The sequence below is a fragment of the Ursus americanus genome, chromosome 10, assembly GCF_024610735.1.
Source record: "Ursus americanus isolate L20-20 chromosome 10, mUrsAme1.1.p, whole genome shotgun sequence".
Classification (NCBI taxonomy): Eukaryota; Metazoa; Chordata; class Mammalia; order Carnivora; family Ursidae; genus Ursus; species Ursus americanus.
The window spans coordinates 71,270,129-71,277,975 of record NC_142136.1 but is presented as its reverse complement, the minus strand read 5'-3'; the positions used below and the strand labels follow the sequence as shown (position 1 = coordinate 71,277,975).

The 7,847-nt window shown below is 47.4% G+C and overlaps 1 pseudogene; it reads right to left on the bottom strand.

The window, feature by feature from the left end:
* Nucleotides 1-1,028: 1,028 nt before the first annotated feature.
* On the bottom strand, nucleotides 1,029-1,462 carry LOC123791775 (large ribosomal subunit protein uL24 pseudogene; annotated as a pseudogene).
* Between the last annotated feature and the right edge of the window lie 6,385 nt (nucleotides 1,463-7,847).

Here is a 7,847-nt window from a genome sequence, read left to right as displayed (position 1 = left end):
ACGGTTGCTCTAAAAGTGAAACATGGAGTTAGCATATGACCCGGGAGTTTCATTCCTAAGTATTCATCCAGAACAATTGAACACATATGTTCACCCAAAAATCTATGCATGAAGACTCATAGCAGCATTTTCTGTAATAGCCAAAGAGGAAATCACCGACATGCCCATCAGCTGATGAATGGACAAAGTATGGGGCTTCCGTGCAATGGAATATTATTCAGCTGTAAAAAGGAATGATGTATTGATACATGCTAAATGTAGGTGACTCTTGAAAATACAATGTTAAGTGCAAGGAGCCAGTCGTTTGAGCCTGCATATTGTATGATTCTATTTATAGTGTCCAGGATAGGCAAATCGATGGAGATAAAAAGTAGCTGAGTTGTTATCTGGGGAAGGAGAATTAGGGATTGATTGTTAATAGGTACAGGGGTTCGTTTTGGGGAGATGAAAATGTTCTGGAATTAGATAGTGGTGATGGTTGCACAACTTTGTGAACGCACTAGGTTGCACACTTTAAAAGGACAACTTCTATGATTTGTGAATTTTCTCAATTTAAAATATTAAAAAACCAATTGGATTTCCATGCATTAGCAATAAACTTAGAAAATACAAAAGTATATTATTTACAATATCAGGAAAAGCATCAACTTTGTAGGAATAAATCTAACGAAAAATTTTTTTCTTTTTAGAGAAAAAATTAACAGGCATTGAAACATTTATTTTATTTATTCATTTCAGCGATTTTTTTGGATTTATTTATTTTATATATAGAGAGAGAGTACGTGCAAGTGGGGGGAGCGGCAGATGGAGAGGGAGAGGGGAAGCAGACTCCCCTGGGAGCATGGCGCCAGTCTCAGGGCTCCATCTCATGACCCTGCAATCACGACCCTAATCCTAACCCTAACCCCTAATCCTAACCCTAACCCCTAACCCTAACCGTAACCAAAACCAAGAGTTGGACACATAACCGACTGAGTTACCCAGGCACCCCTCATTGCAGAGATTTTTAATGAAAGTTTAGGATTACTTTATTCCTGCATCTTCTCAATTGTTCCTTCCTTATATTTGCTCCTTTCATTTCCTCTTGACATGATTTGACTTTACGTTCAAGGATCTTTGGGGGGTCTTTGCTCAGTTTTGGTCTAGTGTTAACAACCTTGCGAGGGTGAATGCCACATGGACAGCTGTGCCATTAGCCTTCGCCTGCTGCACGTGTCCAGTGTAGATGACGGAGCTCTTGTAAACCTGACTATGTCACCAATTTGCTGACCTTTGTGGTGTCCTGCAACAACCTGAACGTCATCATCCTTTCGGACGGGCACGGACTGAACACTGTACTTCTGTCTCAGCTCTTCAGGCAGAGGAGAGACATAATTTTGCAGCAAATGTGGGAAGGGGCACTGAAATGCCCTTCATGGCTCTTACTCCGGTCAGAAGTCACAAAGGAATTGAACTTCATTTTGGCCGCTGGTGCTTTAGCAGTGGTCGCAAAATGGAAGACTTGAGACGTATTTTAAATGACCAAAATTAATGTAGAAAACATGAAGTTCATGGATAGCAGATATTGATGTTGTAAATGCAATATTGTGAAGATGTCAATTCTCTCTGAATAATCTCAATGCAATTGCAATCCAAATCCCAGCAGGCTTATTCAAGGAATTTAACAATCTGAACTTAAAATTTTATGTAAAGGTAAAGGACCAAGAAGAGACAAAGAATTCTTGAAGAAGAAAAAAGCAGTGGGGCACCTGGGTGGCTCAGTCATTAAGTGTCTGCCTTCGGCTCAGGGCGTGATCCCGGAGTCCAGGGATCGAGCCCCACATCAGTCTCCTCCACTGGGAGCCTGCTTCTTCCTCTCCCACTCCCCCTGCTTGTGTTCCCTCTCTCACTGGCTGTCTCTCTCTCTGTCAAATAAATAAATAAATAAATAAATAAATAAATAAATAAATAAATAAAATCTTTAAAAAAAAAAGAAAAAAGCAGAGGGACTTTCCTATTAAATATAAGGTCTCATTATGCAGCTATTATTATAGGTGAAAAATGAAACTGGATCTCCATCTGACACCATGCACCAAGTTCAGTCCCGATGGAAGAAAGGCTATAATGTGAAAGGCAAAACCCAAATATAGGAGAGGATCTTCATGACACAGGCACAAGGAAGAACTCCTTAAACAAGTTCCCCAAAGTACTAATTATAAATGAGAAATGCAACTACATTAAAATTAAGAACTCCATTCACCAAAAGACAACATGTAGGGAATTAAGACGATTTACACGAAACGCATGGTGGTATCCTGCAGGGATTGGCCCCTGAAACGGCGAAAAGGCATTGCTGGAAAAACTGGTGAAATCCAAAGAAAGTCTAGAGTTTAGTTAATAGTGACATATACCAGTGTTGGATTCTTTGTCGTGACAAATGCCCTTGGTGATGTAAGATGTGAGCATGAGGGAAACCCGAGTGAAGGGTAGATGGTAACTCTCTGTACTACCTTTGCGACTTTGTCAATCTATATTATTCCAAAATAGAAAGTTCACTCACAAGCTGAGAATTGGGTTTTAGAATATATGTAATCAATAAAGGATTAATTTTGGAGAACAGTAAAAAATCAGTAAGAAATAGTCATACAATCCAACAATAAAATGGGCCAAAGTCACAAACAAATATCTTTCAGAGGAGAAGTAGGTGGCAAATAAACTTAAGGCAAGATGACAATCCGATCTTAGCAAGCAGATAACTGTCAATGAGTACTGCAATGCCGTCCCATCTCATCAGTCCTCCGGCGAACTCCGCTAGGAGGGAAAATGGTACGGCCACTCAGCAAACAGTCTGGAGGCTCAGCAAGTTTTTCCCTAGGTTCATGCTCCAAGGTCTTTCTGGTGACCAGGTGCCAAGGGGCATTTGGAAGCATGTTTACAGCAGCACTGCTCGGAATAGACAAAAAGTAGTGACAACTGAAATGCGTCCATCAAGGGGGAATGGATAAGTCAATCATGATATCACCCAATGGAATATTATACCGCAGTGAAAATGGATGTCTGTCAGCCACATGCAAAGGTAAGGATGAATCTTAGAAGAAATGTTGAATCAAAAAACGTCTCAGAGGGGTGCCTGAGTGGCTGAGTCGTTAAGAGTCTGCCTTCAGCTCAGGTCATGATCCCAGGGTCCTGGGATCGAGCACCATGTTGGGCTCCCTGCTCAGTGGGGAGCCTGCTTCTCCCTCTCCTGCTTCCCCTGCTTGTGTTCTCTCTCTCGCTGTTTCTCTCTGTCAAATAAATAAATAAAATCTTAAAAAAAAAAAGTCTCAGAAAAGCCAACATAGAGTATCATATTTTATGAAGTTTGAACCATTCGAAATTAAATTTCATGTTATAAAACTATAAATAAAGAAAGCAAAGAGCTGATACAGAGAAAATTTAGGAGAGTGGTTTCCCCGGGGTGAAGGATGAGGCAGCGGGATGGACTCAGGGAGGGATGCTCTTGTTCTTATAACCTTGGTGAATTGGTGACCTTCTTGGCAACCTTGGTGACATCCTTGTTCTGAGGCCCGGTGGTGGGTTCATGGTGTTCATTTTATTATTATGCCTCAATCTTATGTGTATTGTTTTGTATCTGTTAAATGTTACAAGATCCTTAAAAATTAGGTTAAAGAAGAAAAATAAGGTTAAAGATAGGTTAAAACAAACAAACAAGCCATCGGCAGAGACGGCCCGTTTCCAAAATTTACGAGAACGTTTTTTTTTAACTCCAGTCTTTTTCGAGGAAAATGGAATCTTTTAAGGTTTTCAAGAGACAAGGAAAGCATCCACATCCTTTCTCAGCTGGAATTTAGGCCAAAAATGGAGCAAAGGCTGCGGATCTTAGTTTGTCTAGAGTCAGCTTGGGGGCGGATTGCACATGCAATGCTGCGCCGCCCCGGCAGAACCATCCTTCCAAAGTTCGGTGAGCCCTGCCCCTGGGGCTCGGGGCCATCCCCACGAAGAGCTTCCAGGGAGTAGCAGAGCTTGCTGCACGAAGAACATATTCAAGGGAGCCAAAAATGATCTGTTTGGAACACAAGCAGATCGTGTCATGCCCTTTGCCCGCCTGCCTCCGAGGGCTTTCCCTTGGCTCTGGGATAAAGCTCAACCAGGTTTCGGGCAAGGGCCTCCCTTCTCTGGTCCCAGCCCTCTGCAGCCCCAGGGCGGGGTAGTCACGCTCCCTCAGTTCTCCCTGAGACTCTTACTGAAGTCCCTTTGTCCCTGGAACATGTCCAAGCTCTCCCTTCCCTGGACCTTGTCGCACTCTCTCTGGACTGTCTCCTGCCATTTGCTCTACCCCACTGAGTCCTATTGACCATGCTGTCTCCTCAAAGAAGCATTCTGTGAACACTGGACCCCAATAATCCTGGCTGCACGTGTCTGTGGGTGCCCCGTACCCCTGCCAGCTCCAGGGTGACAGTGTCAGTCTTGCTCCCCATGGAGACCCCAGCAGTGCCTGATCCATGTGTGCTGGATTAATTGCATATATCATAAGCATTCCATCCAGATTACAGAGTCGGAAGCGACCATTGTGGGTGGAGGGTGGAGGTGGAAGACTTCTGGGAAGAAGTGGTGTGGGATGTAGGGACATGTCCATGACTTGCTTCAGCTCCCAGTCGCGAAGCTTTGGCCACACTGCACGTTGTCCTCAGTGATGGGCTGGGTCTCCCTGCGGTGACAGCAGTGCTGGGGGGAAAGGAGCTTTTTCTCCGCACCCAGTTCACTAGCTCCGTCTCTGGGACGCTGGAAGGTGGGAGCTGTCATCTGCCCCGTGTGCTCTATCTTTTCCTGGTTCTTTGTCCCAGGGGGCCTTCCAGGCTGGAAGAAATTCGGCGGCCACCTGGAAAGAGTCTTGGCCACCTTGTGTTGCAATTACAGAGCTCTGTCAAACCCAACCCCTTGCTAGAGTTTCCCTTCTCAGCCGGGTCAGGCCTGGCCTGTCCATAATGGCCAGTCCCAGGAACACAACCCATCTGGTTCAGAAATTTGTGTGCTCAGGAAGAAAAGGGGCATATGTGCATGGAAAGCGCACACACTCGTGAGCTCAGCATCTGCAAAAAGAAGAGAGAGTTGTGACAGTGCCTTTGGGTGTGGTCTTTGGGAAATCCAAGTTGTACGTTTATGGTCTGTGCATTTTTATTTATCATATGAAAATGTCATGCTCGATTGTCCATCCCCTTTGTAACTTTACATATAAAAGGTTAGATCAGGGGATGGTCTGTTTGAAAGTTCTAACTTCATGGGCACGGAGGGCCGATGGGGCTCCCCTGCATGAGCCAGCAGCTGGCACCTTCCTTGCTCACGGCCATGAGACCCTCCCCTCGGGGAGGGGCACCCTCCCCAGTCAAGGGCAAAAGAAAGGAGGCTTGGCATTTTTCTGTCGAACATGGAGCCAGCCCCGGGCCAAGAAACAAAACACGAACAGGGTCCCAGAAGGCCTTCCCTGCATGTCCTCTTCCAGGATCTACTCTTTAAAGTTTTGGAAAACGTCCACTGTAAGGTGAAATGAGTAAGGTGGTTCCTGCACATGGACCACCTGTCCGTTCATGCACCCGGGTACCACCCAGACACATACTGTCTCGGAGCTCCCTCTGGTCCTTGGGACCATCTTATTGCACACCGCTTAGCTGAACCACCATGCGTTAAGAGGCTTTATTTTTTTTTTAAGATTTTATTTATTTATTTGACAGAGAGAGATACAGCCAGTGAGAGTGCAAACACAGCAGAGGGAGTGGGAGAGGGAGAAGCAGGTTCCTAGCGGAGGAGCCCGATGTGGGACTCGATCCCAGAACGCCAGGATCATGCCCTGAGCCAAAGGCAGACGCCCCGGTAAGAGGCTTTAGAATCAGAGAATGAGGGAGTGCCAGGGCGGCGTGGTTCCTGGGAGAGCGCTCGCTCAAGAAACCATCGTGGACATCAGTATTACTCTCAAGCAGTGTTAGCTGGAGTCAGGTCCCACTGGTCCCCAACAGCCCACTCCGCGTTCAGCGACACCACGCTGACGGCCTGCCGTTGGCCCCGGTGGGAGTATTTCCACCGGGGCCAGCGTCAGACGCTCCCCATCAGGGCTTCCCTGCCCTCCCCCCCCAGGGGCAGTGTACCAGCGCCCACTGACAAGTCAGCTCCATGCGTGAGTCAGAAATAAATCACCCCTGGCGGAATGCCACCGGTGACTCTCTGAACGAGGCTGGGAGGTAACGTCCTGGTTTGCTTTTAAACCCAGGCGTGGCTCGGCAAGCTCTGGGCACGGAGGCGTGCTCTTGGCGTGTTCCACGGCGGAGTTCTCCGGGTGTGGGCTGCAGCTACGTAACAGCAGACAGGCTGGCTCAGAAGCAGAGGATCATTTGCAGGCTGTCCCAGGAGACTCTTTGTTCACGCATGCTGGCGCAGGCTGCTGGCTACCCAGAGCCCCAGGCCAGGGAGACGGGTGTTGCTGTGGGGAGACAGCCCAGCAGACTCCCCAGGACGACCTGGCATCCCCAGAGCGCTTGTGGGTGTCACTTGCTGACCTTTGTCAGGAGGCCAAGCTGGCCACCCTCTACCAGGAGGAAATCCCATTATGCCTTTGGCCATAAAGCTCTTCACAATCATTGTTTGGCTCATGGGATTCTTACAAGGGACCTGTCAAGCACCTGCCCTTCCCGGGCAAGGAAACTGAGGCCGAGTGTAGGAAACGGCTGCCATGGGTCACATCTGGCTCCAGATTCCCTTTTCAGCTCCACCCCATGTCCCGCCCAGCTGGTGCTCTCCTCTTGTTCCCTCCTGAGCAGCAGCAATACTCACACCATGGGAGCAAGCCCAGCGCAGGGAAAGGGACAGCGATAGGAATGACCAGAATGGTGGCTGTCCCTCTGAAAGCCCAGCAATGCTCCCAACCCTGCAGGACCCAGCATCAGGGCTCTGGGCTGGAGGAGAAACCTCCCTGCTAAGGAGGGAAGTGCACTTGGCTTCCTTCCCCTCCCTCTCCCCCTCCCCTTTCTTCTTCTTCTTTTCCTCCTCCTCTTCCTCCCCTTTCTTCTCCTTCTTCTTCTTCCTCTTCTTCTTCCTCTTCTTCTTCTCCTTCTCCTTCTCCTTCTCCTTCTCCTTCTCCTTCTCCTTCTCCTTCTCCTTCTCCTTCTCCTTCTCCTTCTCCTTCTCCTTCTTCTTCTTCTTCTTCTTCTTCTTCTTCTTCTTCTTCTTCTTCTTCTTCCTCTCCTCCTCCTCCTCCTTCTTCTCCTTCTTCTTCTTCTTCTTCTTCTTCTTCTTCTTCTTCTTCTTCTTCTTCTTCTTCTTCTTCTTCTTCTTCTTCTTCTTCTTCTTCTTCACTTTAAATCATCTTAACTGGGATCACCTTTCCCCTAGGCCTCACCACCCCATTTCTTACCTGTCAGCCTGTATGGTGGGTATTGTGAGAATGTATGAACAGCATTGGACTTGAAATCAGGAGACAGGATCCTGGTCCTTACTCTGCCCAGCTCTGGGAAGTCACTCACCTCTAAACTGGGGGCTGGTCTTCACATCCTACTAGGATACATCAGTGATCCACAACTCCCCACTCCTTCCTATGCTGCTCGCCATCCCTCATTGGGGAGCAGAACTCCCGGCCCAAGGCTCCCTTAGTATTAGCCAAATTCCACTAATAAAGACAACTCCAGCCCAGAAAGTGCAGAGGGACCCCACTGTAGGGACTGTCAGTACAACAAAATGCTCTGTAGAATAGAGCTGTTCTCTTGTCCCTAAAACAGTTCCCAGTAATAGTGCTTAGAGCTGACTGCCAGGAGGGCCCTACAACAGCTAACTTGGTTCTATACATGCTTTTCTCAGTCAGTGCTACCTCCTTCTAGAAAGGA